General features: G+C 35.5%; 1 pseudogene; it reads right to left on the bottom strand.

Annotated features, from left to right (window-relative positions):
• Positions 1 to 3445: 3445 nt before the first annotated feature.
• Positions 3446 to 17280, bottom strand: LOC101594760 (annotated as a pseudogene).
• Positions 17281 to 18171: the final 891 nt, after the last annotated feature.

Raw genomic sequence — 18171 nt, 5'->3', positions numbered from 1 at the left:
ATTAGTCATTATAGCAAATAAAATTTAACTGTGCTATAGTATATTCTATAATTATTGTACATATGTAAAAACTTCATTACAATAATATAATATTCCTTTGTTTTGTGGCAATGAATAGATGAATATTTCATTTTATAATTTTAAATAGTCTTATTTAAAATGAAAGTAAATATCATCATTAACTGAATTATTTTACTGACTCTAGAAGTTCTCTCTTAAATAAACATATTACATATTTTTTAAACAATGTTTATTATTTAGGAAATTATATCATTAATTTTGGTAAATGTTCATATTTATCTATTCAAGGTTTGGAAATTAAAACAAAGGTTGGAACATAAATTCTAACAAAATATCCCCATAGTTATTTTTGTAAATATGTACAAATATACTTGGTTACATTTATAAAAAGAGGGGCAAATGCAATTCTTACAATTCAACTTTATCCATATCTTTAAATATTTGAAACCCTTTGAAAGATTCTACAAGTTATTCTATTGAAAATACCATAGTAATTTGGTATTACAGAGTGAGTTGCAGGTCAGCCTAGGCTAGAGTGAGACTCTACCTCAAAAGAAAAAAACAAGCAAACATAATTTATTGTTAAGTAAATTCTAATTTAACACTGTTCTATGAAAAAAAGCCTTACTATACATTTTATAAATCATATATTATAAAACAGATTAGTGGAGCAGATTAGAGATTCTAAAATAAAATTATTAATATGAAGAACATTATACTTACATAAATACAAATAAGGAAAAGATTTTTAGCTTTTAATTAATTTAATCTTTTTTGTGAAGACTGAATTGGACCAATGAAATGCTCTGAGTCTGTATCCTGAGTAATGATAACACAAGGTAATTAACATGTCGTGTCAAACATCTTTAATGTTCATTCTTTTATGCTGAGTGTCATAAAAAAATCTCACTGATACATTAAGTCATTCCATTAACACAAATTACTAATAGAAAAATAATTGCATCAAACAGTGTCAACAACATTAGTCATGATGTAAATATAAATTGATTTACTGCTACTTGTCTATTGTAGCCTACGAAATAATAGAAAAAAAAAGCAATTGCTGCTCATCCTGTGCATTCGGGTTAGCATGTAAAATGACTTCCTTTTTTTTTTATTTTTGTAAACTATCACTTTTTGGTTTTAAGACCTTTTAGTTTATTTTTTAATTTGTTTTTGAATTTAACATTTGGGCATAAAGGACAGTACTTCCATTACGGTTTCTACAAGATAAATGAAACAATATGTCCATATAATGTTCTTTATATAAATGTTCATAGCAGCTTTGCTCAAAATATCAAATAATGCAAACGTGTAGTAGTTAGAGTGCACAGAAGAATAATCATAGAATGCTGCTCAAAAATAGAAAAGAAAGAAAATATGGTTATTTGAATCACACAACTGCATCTTTAAAAGAATTATGCAAAGTGAATGAACCCAGACAAAATATTATATACTAAATGACCTTGTTTCTAATATTGCAGGGAATAACAAACAATAGCAGTCTGGAATGTGACAAAACAATTGATTGAAAGGAAAAAGCTTTTGGAGATGATGAATAGTTCATGTGTTTTAAAATATCACTGTGATTAGGCCACTACATTTACATGTATGGAAACATGTCAGTACCTCCACTCACAGTAGAATGGATGCAACTTTTTTTTTTTTTTTTTTTTTTTTTTAGAATAGTTAAGACCTATTAACTTGTTTGTAATGACAGGAAATACCACACTGGGCTGGAGGCTGCAGTGCTAAGGGGGCAGAAAGGAGAGAAAGGCAGAGCAAGGGCTCTGAGGTTGACTGCCAGGCAGAATCATCAGGAAGCCTCTAAATACAGTCCACATGATCACCACAGATTGAGAGAGAAGACATGGGACGGAGCACACAGCCTGTAACAGTCAGCAGGACACCATTCTACTGATGAACAGGTAGTTGAGGAAGGGGAATGCATTTCCTGCCTGCCTTGTGAGGCCAGGCAGCCTTAGCCGTCTTCAGAGTGTGAGAGGCAGGAGATGCTAAGGAAGGGAAACGCTGGGTCGTGGAGGCCCTGGCAGCAAAGTCCTCTGAGGGGCTGTGAAGATGCTCTACAAAGGCTTGGATGATACTGCGACAATGCGGTGAAGGACTCTAGCAGCAACACTCAGGGACACTGAAGTATGACAGGTGCAGGGGTGATGGGAGTATGACTTGTGCTTCAAGCAGGATTGATGGTACTGAACAAGCCTGTGCCTGAGAAGCTGAGGACGCATAGGCACCAACTGCACTCTGGCCCCTCAGCCAGGCACATGGGTCCACAGCACTGTGAATGACAGATTCAGAGTTATCCGCTATCTGCATCTAGCCACACCTTGGAACTTCAGCTGTGAAAGCATGGGCAGGGGAGAAAGCCAGGAGGAGCCTCACCTGCACCTGTCTTTGGCTCAGCTCCCAATGCTGGTCAGCATGACCCCTTTCTAACAGTAGGAATTGTGCAACAGATGTCCATTGAGAGTCAGGGCATTGCCCATTTTCTAACTGCCTGTGCTATGAACCGGAAGCTCTATGTTCTCACAAAGTGCCTACCACTTTCCAGCTTTCATGGGATTCTATAGCAAAGGCCTATGATTTGAAATACTCCCTCCTGAAGGGAGGAGGGACTCCTCCAAGTGAGTGAAAGTTGAAACGCAAAAGGTCACAGGACAACTCCCCAAGGTTATAGGAGCAGTAAACAACTTTGAGGGGAAGTCTCACCAGTGTAATACAATTTCCTCTGAATTGAAACATTCCTTCTGGAGGGAGGAGGGTGTCAAAAGGTCAAGAAGTCTGAGACTGCCTGTCCTTTAAAGTTGTAAAAAGGTTAAGAATCTCCTCCCGGATGGGATTGTTTAGCCAGTGGAGCTGCCTTTAAGTCCTGCATTTTTTCTAGAGATTCTCCAAATAGCAGAGCTGCCTGCAAACTGCGTGAGTGAGAGATGCAGCTTCCCTTACATGTCTGCAATTTGCTGAGGTGGACTTTTCAGTCAGATAGTTGCCTTTGAGTCATCATTGCTCCTGAAAGCAACCCTTTACCCTGCTCTGTAATGAATTCCCATAAACTCATTGGTTCACCAAAACTGGGATTGGTGCAATTATACTTTGGTCTGTCATCTGGGCCCTATTTGGGATGTCTAGATGTGTGCTCATTTCTCCCCAGTGAAAAAGTTTCCTGCACCACACAGTGAAGGCTGCTCCGACTCTCCGGGCTTCTTTGAGGCGCTGTTGGGAAAAAATTAAAATAAAAATAATAAAAAAAAACCTGCAATTCCCTTTACTTTTGTCCTAAATTGCCTGTCCTCAGGGACTCCACAACACCATGTTTCTCCTCTGAAGTAGCAGAAAGCTGAGTTTGCTTTAAAGGAAGTTGCAGAAGGAGCAGGCAGCTGAGCATGAGAAGCCTGGCCTCTTCCTACTGAAAACAGATGGAGCAATAGTAACAAGGAAGATAGTGATACTGCCAAAAGTCTCTGTTTTCATAGAAGTTTATTGCTGTGTTGTTGGTGGTAAGGACACAGGAAAATGGCTTTGCAGTGGTCTGAGGCAGAGGCTGAAAGGTGATCCTTTAAGGTTTCTATTAAAAGAGTGAGACCCGGGCTGGAGAGATGGCTTAGCGGTTAAGCGCTTGCCTGTGAAGCCTAAGGACCCCGGTTCGAGGCTCGGTTCCCCAGGTCCCACGTTAGCCAGATGCACAAGGGGGCGCACGCGTCTGGAGTTCGTTTGCAGAGGCCAGGAAGCCCTGGCGCGCCCATTCTCTCTATCTCCCTCTATCTGTCTTTCTCTCTGTGTCTGTCGCTCTCAAATAAATAAATAAAAAACTTAAAAAAAAAAAATTTAAAAGAGTGAGACCCTACCTAAAAAAAAAAAAAAAAGGAAAGAAAGAGAAAAGAAGAGAAGGAAAGGAAAGGGAAGGAAAGGAAAAGTAAAGAAAAAAAGAAGAAAAGAAAAGAAAAGAGAAAAAGAAAGGACAGGAAAGGAAACCTTGCAGGGTGTGGCAGCTGCCTTTCAACCCAGCACTCTGGAGGTGGAAATTGGAGGATTGCCCTGAGTTAAAGGCCAATGTGAGATTACATACTGAATTCCAGGTCAGCCTAGACCAGAGTGAAACACTACCTTGAAAACAAACAAACAAACAACAACGACAACAACAAACTAAAAGAAAAAGAAAATTATAATGCTCTTTCTGAATTCTTTCACCACTCCCAGTTGCACTGTATGCAATTTATGTGAACAGAGAAGCAGGTGGCTAGAACATATCAGTCATCTTTATGTATTTGGTCCTGTTCTTAATTTAACTCACTCCCATCATGGCACCTCTGCAGGTTGTAGCAAAAATAACTTCTTGTGGGATGGGGATAATGTGGTTACATAAGTCTGGGTGCTAAATAGGGAACAGGTTGTTCACAGTATTTATGTCATCGTGGCAGAGGCAAAGGCTGAGGTCACTGAGGGCACTAGAAGCCACCGCCTCAGTCACTCATATGGACTGTTCTTGGACACGTGTAGTTTCCTGCTTGCCTTCTGGGAGTCATCGCCTCTCTCAGAGGCTAGGCATGGTCAACAAGCTGAGAATTCACCACAAGAGACCTAGCAGCTGAACTGGAAGTAGCTGCTTATAGAACAAAGAAGAAACTCAACTGACCCCTCCCCTCTTTTATTTTCTTTTTGGTTTTTCGAGGTAGGGTTTCACTCTAGCTCAGGCTGTCCTGGAATTAACTGTGTTTTCTCAGGTTGTCCTCAAACTCATGGCGATTCTCCTACCTCTGCCTCCCGAGTACTGGGATTAAAGGTGTGCGCCACCATGCCGGGCTAACTGCCTCCTTTTTGAAACATGAATGTGTGATGTCAAGCTTCATTTTGTGTATGAAATTCATGTATGTATACATAGAGTCAACCTTCTTTCTACATTCATATCGAGTCTTATAATTGAATAGGATTGTGGTCTATAAGGAGCCCATCTGCTAAGATGCTATTTGCTCTATGATTTCTATGTATCTGATTATCCTTTTAATTTACAGTAGGAATCAGGAAATAAAATCACCTTTTTAACAAAAGAAATTATCAAAAGATGTTGCTTCTATTTTTTTGTTTTGTTTTGTTTTACTTTGTGTGTGTGTGTGTGCTGAAGTTCATCCCAGGGCTTCACGAATGCTAGGCAAATTTTGTAGTGTTGAGTTACACACCTACCTTCCCCCAAACAGTCTCTTGATCAGGGAAGTATATTAGAAAAATAATTACTGCCTACAAAACATGAACAGAGTGCTATTCAATAGCCTAAGAAATAATAATGCAGATAAATAAATCTTATTTTTTGTTTAAAATATTTTATTTATTTATTTGAGAGACAAAGAGGCAAATAGAGAGAGAGAGAGAGAGAGAGAGAGAGAGAGAGGAAAGAAGGAAAGAAGGAAGGAAGGAAGGAAGGAAGGAAGGAAGGAAGGAAGGAAGGAAAAAAGAAGAATAGCACCAGATCTCTCGCCGCTGCAAATGAACTCCAGAAAAGTGTGGCAGCTTATGCAACTGGTTTATGTGGGTACTGGGGAATCAAACCTGTGTCTTTAGGCTTCGCAGGCAAGTGCCTTAACCACTAACCCATCTCTCTAGCCTTATCATAATTTATGTATGTATAATCATAGACATATAGACATAGTTATTATAACAAATCTCTTCATAGCATTTGAAATAAAACTGAAAAATGTTAAGTATATATTAATTATTATAATAATTAATATAATAATTGGATTGTGGTTTTATGCAGTGAGACAATGTTTGCCTCTTTCTCACTTCCCAAACAACAATGGCTGTATCTTATCATATCAATGTTTAAAATGTGTATTTTAAAATCAGATTTCATTCCTGCTTTCAAGTAGATTTATTAACTTGAATAACTTCAGCTAGATGACCCCTAGATGTATATTTTCGGAAAAGAAAACATGGTCATTTACTTGCACATTGCTTCCTATATGAACCATTTTCCTGTCTTGGAGCCTCTGAGGATGGTGCATACCTAATGTGAGATAGTCCTAACTGGAAACTCACTCATGTGAAACTAGTACTAATGCTTAAGTATTAAAAAATATAATAAAATGAACCTCATATTGATCTATCTAAACTATTATATACTTATTCCACAAAATCTGTTGACATTTTACCAATTAATAAACTAGAAATTATTTTAAATCTATTTTTAAATTTGTGATTATATATATATATATATATGTATATATATATATATATATAATATATAATAGCATGTACATATATATGTATGTACATACATATATATAATTATTTCCTCAGATAATTTCATATTTATTTTGTTAAATTTTGCTCCTCAGATATTATTTTTGGCACATGTTCAGAAGGTTATGCTTTAGAAGCCTCAAGAAACACTTCTTAAAAGTTTGAAGAACAAGCTGGGTGTGGTGACACACACCTTTAATCCCAGTACTTGGGAGGCAGAATTAGGAAGATTACCATGTGTTCAAGGCCACCTTGAGACTACATAGAGAATTGCAGGTCAGCCTGGGCTATAGCAAGTCTCTACCTTAAAAAAAACAAAAAAAAAAAAAAAAGTTTGAAGAACACAGTAGCATATACATTCTTTTTATTAATTAGTTTTGTACTCAGTGAATACAGTCAAGTTGGTACCCTTGTTATGCTCATCCACGCCCTATTCCCGTCCCCTTTCCCCTCCTTGTTGAGGTATATGGGTCATGCATTGTGGAGTTAGCCCACAATTATGGGTAGGAAACATGTCTCTGCATATCATGACACCAATCGTGGGCTACAAGAGTGCCCATACCTATTAAATTCTCTATAAAATAATAAGGGTTATCACATTTCTCTGGTGCTAACTTTATTCTCCTTTGGATAATCTGCTTTTCTTTTTCAGATATATGCTTATACATTCTTTAAGCATTCTTTAATATTAATTGGATTGTTAGGCATTTTGATGAATATCCATCATTACCTGTTAGTAACTCTTATCTATTTTTCCTCCTTTTACTCTATTTACCAGGATCTCCTCTTTTTATTTATTTATTTATTTATTTATTTATTTATTTATTTATTTATTTATTTGAGAGAGACAGGCACACAGAGAGAAAGACAGATAGAGGGAGAAAAAGAGAATGAGTGCGCCAGGGCTTCCAGCCTCTGCAAACAAACTCCAGACGCGTGCACCCCCTTGTGCATCTGGCTAACGTGGGACCTGGGGAACCGAGCCTCGAACCGGGGTCCTTAGGCTTCACAGGCAAGCGCTTAACCGCTAAACCATCTCTCCAGCCCAGGGATCTCCTCTTTAAAACACGAAGATACATTTAGTAAAAGGAATTTCCTTTGTTTGCCAAAGAAAAGAGGTCATGTGTTTCATTTTTATACTCATATCATTGGCATATTCCAGTTATGGATACTTTTGTGTGGTGCCAACCTTCAACAGGACCATCACTCCTTCCATGATTTCAGAATATTGCATATTCCACAAAATCTGTTCATTGTTATATCTACAGACATCATTACTTACAATTTCAAAAAGAAGCAAGTGGCTTCTCAATTATTATTATTTTTTTTTTATGAGTGAACAATTTTTATTGAAACCCTCAAAGATTAAAGAGGACCAAATGGTGAGTTTGGGTTCCATAACAACAACAACAAAAAAAAAAACCTCACTTAACTGTACCATCATTCACAGGAATGAACAAACCCAAACACAACAAAATTCAAATTCTAATGTAACTGCTACAAGTGAAGGGAAATGAACTAATCATTTTATCATAACCCTCCTTTAATCATAGGAAAAAGGGAATTTACATGGCATAACAAAAGATATGCAAAACTTAATGAAAACACATTTCTCTTAAATCTCTCAAACTTACTTTTAAAGGATGCAAAATGCATTTGATATGATTAAATGACTTAAGCTGATTCATTTTATTATTGCAAACTTCTCATTCTCAATAGTGTCTAAGTTATTTCTATCCTCTCTGATTTTACTCCTGCCCTGAAGCTTGTGCAATAAGTTCTCTGTATAAAATTACTTGAAGGTAAAATTTCCAGAGAAGATATGGAAAATATTTATGGAAGTATCTTCTCATGAATGTTCTGTAATGGTGTTACCAAGTATGACATAGTAACGCACATCTGCAAGCTCAGCAGTTGTGAGGTGAAGGCAGGGAGTTCAGGCTTTCAGGACCATCCTCAGCTATACAGTGGGTTCAGAGCAAACCTCGGTTGTTTGAGACACTTCTTATTCCTAACCCCAACTAAAACTGCAGAATTGTGGTTTATATTTCTGGTGATTCCAAAGGCTACATGCTGAGGGTAACCATGTTATTGGGAAATGATGGAATATTTAAGACATATAGCATTCTAGAATGTTTTATCTCACTGAGGGATTCCCCAAAGTGGAACACTGGGACCTCGGTTTCTTCTTGTATATTTTGTGTGAAGTAGCCATGAGGTGTATATGCTTTGCCTTACCATATCCCAAGTATACCAAAGCCTAAAATAGATGCGACCATGATCATGAGCTATGACTTTACATGTAAGTATGACAATAATTTACCCAAGCTACAGAATGATGTAGGAATACTAGGTATATTGAAATCATATTAAAAAAAAAAAAAACCTGCTCAGCTTTACTTGTCTCTTGCACATGATTTCCAAATAATCAGCAAATGAGTTGTGACATGAAAGTGCCTGTATGGAAAAGATTTGAATGATGTCAATGAAGTAAAATTAAAAGCAGAGGTTCCAATATAATGATGCTACAGATATTTTTTTCATTGATTTAAGTGGTGATATATCACTATGTCAATTAGTTAATTGAATTTAAGGTAGTAGTTTTACTGCTGATCTTAGGAGTGGAGATATATAGGATACAGGAATCTTTAAAATATTTTTTTTTCTTTGAAATATTTATCTTGGTCAAGTTTGAACTTAGTATTTGAAAGAGATAAGCCTCCTGGTTTTGCTACCATACTTAAACTTAGGAGTGGTCTATTTTTTTTTTATTTCAGTTATACTGTTTAAGTATTTATCTCAAGAAGAGGAGATCATTATATATGCTGTGTTTGTTTACATATCAGCTAGTAGTACATAAGTGATGCATAGTAGTATTAAACATTACATAGTTTATGAATTGATGCCAGTGAAAATTTTGAGAAAAAAAATACAGAAGTAAAGAATTGTGGCACCATCTTCCTATGAGGAGCAAACATGAAGATTATCACTTGCTTATTAGTGTTAAATGTCTGTTCAAGACAGTATGTCTGCATATGGTTTCACTAAGGAGATAGTGATATCGCGGTGCTAGTATAGTGCTGAGTCCATCTGCATTCCAAGAAGTAGACACGCTTGACTGGAATGGGCAGCATGAGAGTATTCATACTGTCATCACTGAAGATGTGAAGGTTTAGACGCTTGTATAGTTGCATTTCATTGTTTTAAGGCTTAACTTACATACTTCATATGTCTTTTCTAGTTTCTTTCTTAAAGGAATGATCAGATTTTGAGTTAGATGTAGCCAAAAAAAAGAAAGGTTTAAATTAAAGCATGTGCCTTAAGAACCTATAATTTTATTTAAATTGCACACGTAACCATATATACTGAAGCTGAAGTGAAATGTCCTCCATATGTTTCTGTGTTTGAACATGTACTCCCTAGAAAGTGATATTATTTTGGGAGGTTCTGGCACCTTTGGTAATGGGGACTTGCTGGCATAAGTAGGTCACTTTGGTGCTAGAGAGATTGTCCAGTGGTTAAAGCAAAGCCTGATTGGCTGGATTTAATCCCACAGTAACCCCATAAAGCAAAATGCACAAAGTGGAGCATGCATCTGGAGTTTGTTTATAGGCAGTAGGCTTTGGCATCACAATACTAACTATTTTTCTATCTTCTGCTCTCTCCCTGTCTAGCTCTGTCTCAAATAAATAAATTACTTGTAAAAAAAAAAAAAAGGTAGATTAATTGGGCAAGTCTTGAAGCTGTGGTTATCTCTGGTATCGGTCGACTTCTCAATCTCTGGTCTGCTGCCATGAGAATAAGCAACTGACAGCTTCTCTGCTCTGCTTTTCCCTCGCCGCTACGATCAACTGTGGCATTCTGAGAATGTGAGCCAAAATAAATCATTCCTTCCTCAGGTTGCTTCTGGGAGGTGTTTTGTCACATTGAGGAGAAAAATAACTAATGCAGGATATATATGAAGATTAGATTAGGATAATTTCTAGGTAATTCTGTTTTATAAATTTATAGTACTTTTATTTTCCCCATTAAGAACCTTTCCTGAAATTTAACCTTCAGGGTTATTAACTATTATTTATTAATCTTTAATTGATATAACTTAAATATAATATTTTATGTTCTTTAGTCTCCAATGAACATTTTTTGGTGATTAAAATTTTTGATAAAATTTTATCTCCCATTCCAGGATTGTTATTTGAAATGTTTATAATTTGTTCCCTAACACTCAGCTTAGACTGGCCTGATGATGTTTTTATAAAGTATTGTGCTAATTTTTGAATTTATATGTACTAAGTTTATCATACATAATAATGCTGAGATGTGGGAATTTCAAATAAGTTAATTCTTTTGTATGCAGAAAGCAGACAGAAACAGTACCTTAGAAACCCATGCACTGAGCCTTTTATATTTACATTGTACAACGTGCCCTAAAAGCTAACTTCTACCTTACATTTTTCTTGTTTAAAATTTTGGATAAACAGGCTACCCCTTTAATAAATACCCTTTTCAATATTTGGTTTTGCTTATCTATTTAATTTTGTATAATATTTAAATATGGTTTTCCCCTGTTGTGTGATTTCTTATTCAGTAATGTACAGTGTACCTCATCTGTATTCACTTAGTAAGTTGTTTTTATGACTTGATCAATTTTTGTTACATTAGTTTATCATGGTTTATCTACTAAATTCACTTCCAATGGCAATTCAGCTGCTTTTCAGATTTTATTATATTCATCTTCTCTGACCATATTTATCACGTTTAATTACACAAATATAAAAGGTTCTATAGAGTTTGGGTCCTCAACTGGGGAGCTTGTGGTTGCTCTGACATGACATGTTTGACATAAGCTAGAATTATTTCAGGTTTACTACAATTTATTTAGAAGTGTATTTGCATCTAGTTGATGCAGATCATCAGGAGTGCAATTATAATCCTTCTCTTCATAAGACTCCATCCTATCCACATGCATAAAGGAGCCTCTCACAAAAAATGTTAAAAATGGTGTCGATGAGACAGTTTGTACTAAAAATCAGTAATAAAATTACTGCATATGTCAAATTTATTAGATGATACTAAAATACCTTTCTTAGCTTAGCTTTCCACAGTGTATATGAAAGTCCCATCCATTCTGTGCCCTTTTGGAGTTTCCTACACTCAAACTTTGACAGTGAGGTAGATGTTCATGATGATAATATTTTTATATTTGAATTTGTATTTCTTTGTTAACAAAGTATTTTTGACATCCCATCATGTATATGATATATTATGTATATCCATGTATGTGTATCTATATAAATTACATATGCATATTAGGTATTTGATTTAAATTTACAAGGTTTCGTTTCAAAGGTTTTAAGGTCTTTTTCTTATCAAATCTTACCCTTTGTAAAGTATTTTTGGTGTGTCAGTATATTTGTGTGATGTGTGTGAGTGTGTACCCATGTGTGTGAATGTGAGTGTATGCATACCACAGTGCACATGTGGAAGTCAGAGGAAACCTCTCAGGTGATGTTTATTAACTTCCACATCCTTTAAGGCATGGACATTGTTAGTTTGTTGTTCCCTGCTATGAGCATTGGCTGTCTACATCTATCTAGCTCTCTGCATGCTAAAATTACAGAAGCATACTTTTGTTTATGGCTTCTGTATGAGATATGAGAACTGGAGATCTGAACTCAGGCACTCAGGCTTACATATCAAGAACTTTATCCACTGAACTATCTTCCTGGGCCCTTATTTTACTAATTAGACTCTAATTATATTTTATAGATTGTGGAGATTAACATTTATTTATTTATTTATTTATTTATTTTTGTTGTTTTTTGTGGTAGGGTCTCACTCTGACTCAGGCTGACCTGGAATTAACTATGTAGTCTCAGGGTGGCCTCAAACTCACAGTGATCCTCCTATCTCTGCCTTCTGAGTGCTAGGATTAAAGGCATGCACCATCACACCTGGCCCAAAATTAACATTTATTTTAATTATTATAATTGTGCATTGATCATGAAAAATGATGCATTTCATTAGAATATTTACATATATGCCTTTAATCTACTTTGATTATGTATAATGTCCATTATCCTCTCTATTCTCCCTCCATCTCTCCTGCACCCCCTTATTCCTTAACACTTCCCCTTTACTGTATTTTTTATAGATTCTGTATATGAGATGAAATATGCAACAATTGATTTATAACCCTGGCTAGTTTTGTTTATATTTAAATAAACACAGCAATTTTCATCAGCAACTGAATTCTTTGAAAAATATGATTCTGTTCTTCTTTATGGCTAATAATATTTTATGTATAAACATCACATTGTCTTTATTCATGCATCCATGTATATGTATGGTTGCATAACTGGACTCTTGTGAATGACCCTGTGACAAGCCTGGGATGAAGTTACATATATTGTGTTCAATCTGTGACTTATTCAAGTATATGCCCCACAGTGATACAGTTGGATCCAACATGAACTCTACTTTTAAGTTTTTGAGAAAACTTTGATCTGATTTCTGAAGTGGTTGTACTAAGTTATATTCCTATCAGCCATATATAAAGAGGCTACTTTTCTTCTCAAATACTCATCAGCGTTTGTTTTCTTAAGATAGTCATATGAGAACAGCGTGGAAAAAAAACTCAGTTAAGTATTGATTTGCGTTTACTGGATAGCTATAATGTTGAACATTTTCTGTGTATTTATTCACCATGTATGCTTCTTTTATGAAAGAATGGGACTGTTGCAATTTAAAAAGCTTCTGCATAGCAAAGAAAATTAGTGAGAGAGAGGCAGCCTAGAGAATGGGGTATTTTTGCTAGCTACTAAAGTGACAGGGGATTAACATCCCTAACATATGTAGAATTCAAAGTATTAAGTCCCATAATTTGAATTCAGTAGAGCAATTGGCCAAGGAATTATGTTGGGCCTTGAGAGACCTGGACACGAGGCCTTGTGGAACTTCTGAGCCTAGCTAAAGCTTGGCGACCTGTCTCTGGCCAGCTAAGACTTAGCAAGCCGCCTAATGGCTTCTTGCCTGCTACTTCCGCCAGGAGTTGGAATTATCATTTCAATGGTCACAGTTTACTATTGACCCTTACCTCTCCTCCCCCAACTCCCAATCCTAGAATCCCCACCTTTGTGCCTGTAACAATAAAGTGAGTTCCTGCTTCGACAAGACTCCTGACTCAGTGTGGTTTTTCTCCAGTGACTAGGAGAGGTTCTGAGTCATCCAAAGTTCACCCTCTTTCTCAATCCCTTGGGAGAAACCAGTGGGCTTGGTCCCTTCTTAGCACTACCTAACCGCTGGGGGACCCCAGCATCATTGGAAACTAAAATTTGTAGAGACATTTGTGTATTTTCTAATTCTATCTTATATATATAATAATTTAAATGTGTATGCTTTGGAAATATTTCAAATTTGCTGTTTTGAGTACATGTACATGCCATATGGAAGTTTTTAATTTATTGAGACCTCATAGCTACAAGTTGACACATTGTTGACTTTAAAAGTTGTTAAATTTTATGAGTTGAATGCATAATGGAAAGCACAAATAAATTGTATATTTTCAAAATATAGTCTGACTCAAGAAAAGTAATGATTTTATCACAAAGATAGCAGATGAGACTCAACCAGAATTTTTTCACAGAGTTTTATGGAGTAGATATGGAGATTATAGTGACTGATCAGATAATGTAGCTCAGGAAAGTAAGCTATCTATGAGACATGATGTCTATGTAGTTGCAAATGTAGAGTTGTTTGTGTAATCATGACACTTTTTAATGAGTTGGGAAACTAGATGGAGGAACAACTTTCTGTTATCACAAAAGCTGTATTTACATGCTGATGATTGCAGTTAGGATAAAGGACTATGGAGAAGTAGAGTTTATATTCTCAAAAGATGCTGATATCTCCATTTTCCAGTTGCTCAGCAAACACTCAGTACCAACCCTTAACAACTCTACTCCTCCATGTCATCCTATATCAGCTATGGAATTCAGCTTTCACCTTTCATTTCACACACAGACACACACACACACATTAAATAGGTATATTACAAAGTATTAACCCAATTTGACCACTTGAGCCTGGAATTTGTCATTCCAGTCTTACAATTGCTGCAACAGTTCCCTCCCCATTCTTCTTGCTTCCAGATATATTTCTCCATTCCCACATTTTCAATTCAAAATAGAATGACTGAAAACAACGAAGTCTAACTTGGCATAAAACTTCTCATATAAAACCAAGGAAGCAAACCAATATAAGCGTAATGAAAGCTAGTAGGTCCTTACAGCCACACTGGAAGCTAATAAGACAGTTCCCCTATTACTTGCCCATACTTCTGTAATCTCACTTACTACTACTTTTCTGATCTCTAAACTCAGTATTAGCATAGTGGTCCACACCTTTACTTTTACATAGGTACTTCTGGTATGGTATACAATTTACAAAGTATGTATTCATCTAACTGCTTTATTTTTCCTACTATTAATGTGGAATTGGCATTGCTTGTTTTTTAAACAATTTGAGTGATACATTGAAGTGAATTGTAAGAATATCTGGGATATCAAAGACCTCAGAAAATATTTCCGAGAAGATGAATGATTTCTTTGATATAAAATTTCCAATAGATTGAACAGCAATATGAAATATTTTAGCAACTTCTAAGTATAACTATGGTTACATGTAAGCACATATATAGCACATGTATATGTTTTGTCAAATACTATTAATTGCATGTTACAATTTACCTGTTACAACGAACAACTCAAAAAGCATGGTGAGGGCTGGAGAGATAGCGGTGGTTAAATGGTGGTTAACCTTGGTGGTTAAATGCTTGCCTGTGAAGCCTAAGGACCCCAGTTCGAGGCTTGATTCCCCAGGACCCACATTAGCCAGATGCACAAGGGGGCACACATGTCTGGAGTTCCTTTCCACTGGCTAGAAGCCCTGGCACACCCATTCTCTCTCTCTTATCTGCCTCTTTCTCTGTCTGTCGCTCTCAAATAAATAAATAAAATAATATATATATATATATTTAAAAAAAAAACATGGTGACTCTTGGTCATTCTCATACTACATCCAACTAGAAATAGAGATAGAAGTTTGAACAATACCATTTCTCTGAATTTCCCAAGAGACTCTGAATGGGAAAGCATTCATTATTCCAAAAAATCATGATAGGAAGGATGAGTTTTGCTCATATGCCTGAAGGAACTTCTGTCCAGAAGTATCTTCTCAGCCACCAGGCCAAATTAATATGAGGAGGGAGGGGAACAATTAATTCCTTTGATGTGAAGGAAATGGAATTCATTAATGTAGTTCATGAAAGCATTTTATATTTGAGTTATAGTATTATTTTGTTAAGCCCAGTTTTATATGACACTAATTTCATTACTAAATAAAATATATTAAACATAAAATATTTATACCCACCCCTTCATTCACATTAAAGGCATGTACACCTAAACTGTGTGCTTTATTAGTTTCTCTTCCAAAAGGCAGAAAGCTTTTTTATGTTAACAATGACATAATTTGAAATTTAAAATATAAAATAACTGTTTTAAAGAGGACACAATCAGAATATGTTTCCACATTCAGGGAAATTTTGACTACTTCTCCAAATAACAACAACAAAAAAAACAAATTGCAATTGAATAATTATAACACAAAAAAGCTTTAATCAGCATTTAAAGTTAAATAATAAAAATTCATTTATATTTTAATGTAGCCTCTATAAATGCAGGGACATAAATGATTTGGAATAGATGTCATATATAATTACAACTATATATTCACCCATTTTCTAAATTTTTGAATTTTGTTCTTGTTATAAACATTATACTATACTATATATATCTTATGTTTATATACTATAAACATAAAATTTTACAGAGATTTTGTTGCATATTGGAAAGCTATTTCATTTAAAAATCACTGTTCTACTAGTGCTATTAAGCAAGTGCAGGTCAAAACATTATTGAAGAAGGATGATGCAGGATATCGAAGTGTTTCTGAATTCCACATATTTGAGTCTTTAAAATCTTTCAATTCGTGGGCAAAGAAGGAGTCACAAGTCTTCCTATGCCCTACCCATTGTTCCTTTCCTTCAGGTATTTCTTGCCAAATAAAAATCAGCATGTGAGATGACTCCTCAGACAGCTGGCCAGTGAAAGTGATGATTTGCTCCAGCTGTGCTGAGAGGATAGGGAATCAAAAGACAGTAAGTGAGTTTCTCACCCTGCTGTCCAAATATTTTTAAACTAATTTTAGGATTATCTATTCTATATTCATCAGTGACATGAGTTAATATTCTCATGTCAGGACATCAGTCAAGCTTTTAAGATTATTTAAAGCACAGCATGAGCACCAAAAATAGAAAATACCATCCTTACAAAAACATGATGAAGATATATTTAAAATCATTAATTTCCAAATGTAATATTACCAGAAAAAATATGTTTGAAACTGTATAGCATTAGATACAGCAAGAGTAATCCTTTTTAGCCAGTTGTGGTGGTACACAACTTAAATCCCAGCCCTTGTGGGCAGATATTGGAGGATAACTATGAGTTTGAGGCCACTCTGAGATTACATAAAGAATTTCATGTCAGTCTGAGGTGGAGCAAGACCCTATCTCAAAAAACAAAAAATAATAATAATAATAATAATAATAAAAGTCCTCTTATATGAAAGAAATAAACTGACACAATTTCTACTCTAAAAATGTATAGCTCTACATAAGAATCAGAAACCTTACTATATCAATTACAAACATGCCAAAGAAGAAATCAGGGAAATAATAACTACTATAAAAATTATGATAAACTTAGCTAAGAAGTAAAAGACCTCTAGAATGAAAACTTGGAAACAGTAAAGAAAATTAAAGAAGACATCAGAAGACAGACAAACCTGCCATGCTCATGGATTGGAAGAATCAATACTGTTAAAGATGGCTATCTTACCAAAGGCAATCTCAATATTGTCCCCATACAAGCCCAATGCCATTCTCGCAGAAACAGAAGATGCAAGGTCTTATAAAGCACAAACAGCTTGAGAGACCAAAGCAAACTTGAGCAAAAAAGCCAGGTTGGAGGTATGACCATTCTTGAGTTAAAGTTACAGTACAGAGACATGGTAACAAAAACAGCATGGTCCTGCAAGAAAAAGAAAAATGTAGATCAGTAGTGCAGAATAGAATATCCACACAGAAACCCATGAAGCTATGACCAAGTGATTTTTGAAAAAAAAAAAAAAAAAAGCCAAATACATTCACTGAAGAAAAGACAGCACTTTTGGCAAATAGTACTCAGAAAACTGGATATGTATATGAGGGAGGATGATTCTAGATCCTCATGTCTCTTTATACATGAAAATAAACTTCCAATGAGTCAATAATGTAAGGTTTTAAACTCTGAAATTACTAGAAAGAAAGTAGGAAAACCACTTGGAGATGTAAATATAGGTAAATATTTTGAACACTCAGGAAATAAGGACAATAATTGACAAGTGTGTTGTCATGATATTAAAAGTTTCTGTAAAGTATATGTAACAGTGGTGGTTTGAATGTAAAATTGTTCCCAAAGCCTCCAGTATTTCTGACTAAGATTAAGCTTTGGACTAAATTCTCTGGAGGAGGGTCTTCACTGAGGGGCAGATCTATCTGGATTCCAGCCTTTCTGTGTGTGTTCAGAGTCAGCTCATGCTTGCTGATGTATGTGTTCTCTCTGTGTTATGGATGTATGATGAAGTGAGCCAGCTTCTTCACACAATGAAGCTTGACCTGAATTTGTTAGCCTGAACTAAACCTGATCTTCCCATAAACTGTATCTGGCTGGGTGTTTGTCCTAGCAGTATAAAGGTACTGCGACTAAAATCATTATTCAAGCAACGAGGCAC

Source organism: Jaculus jaculus, chromosome 1 (assembly GCF_020740685.1).
Source record: "Jaculus jaculus isolate mJacJac1 chromosome 1, mJacJac1.mat.Y.cur, whole genome shotgun sequence".
Classification (NCBI taxonomy): domain Eukaryota; kingdom Metazoa; phylum Chordata; class Mammalia; order Rodentia; family Dipodidae; genus Jaculus; species Jaculus jaculus.
The sequence above is the reverse complement of the archived record's forward strand: the minus strand, read 5'-3'. Positions and strand labels throughout refer to the sequence as shown.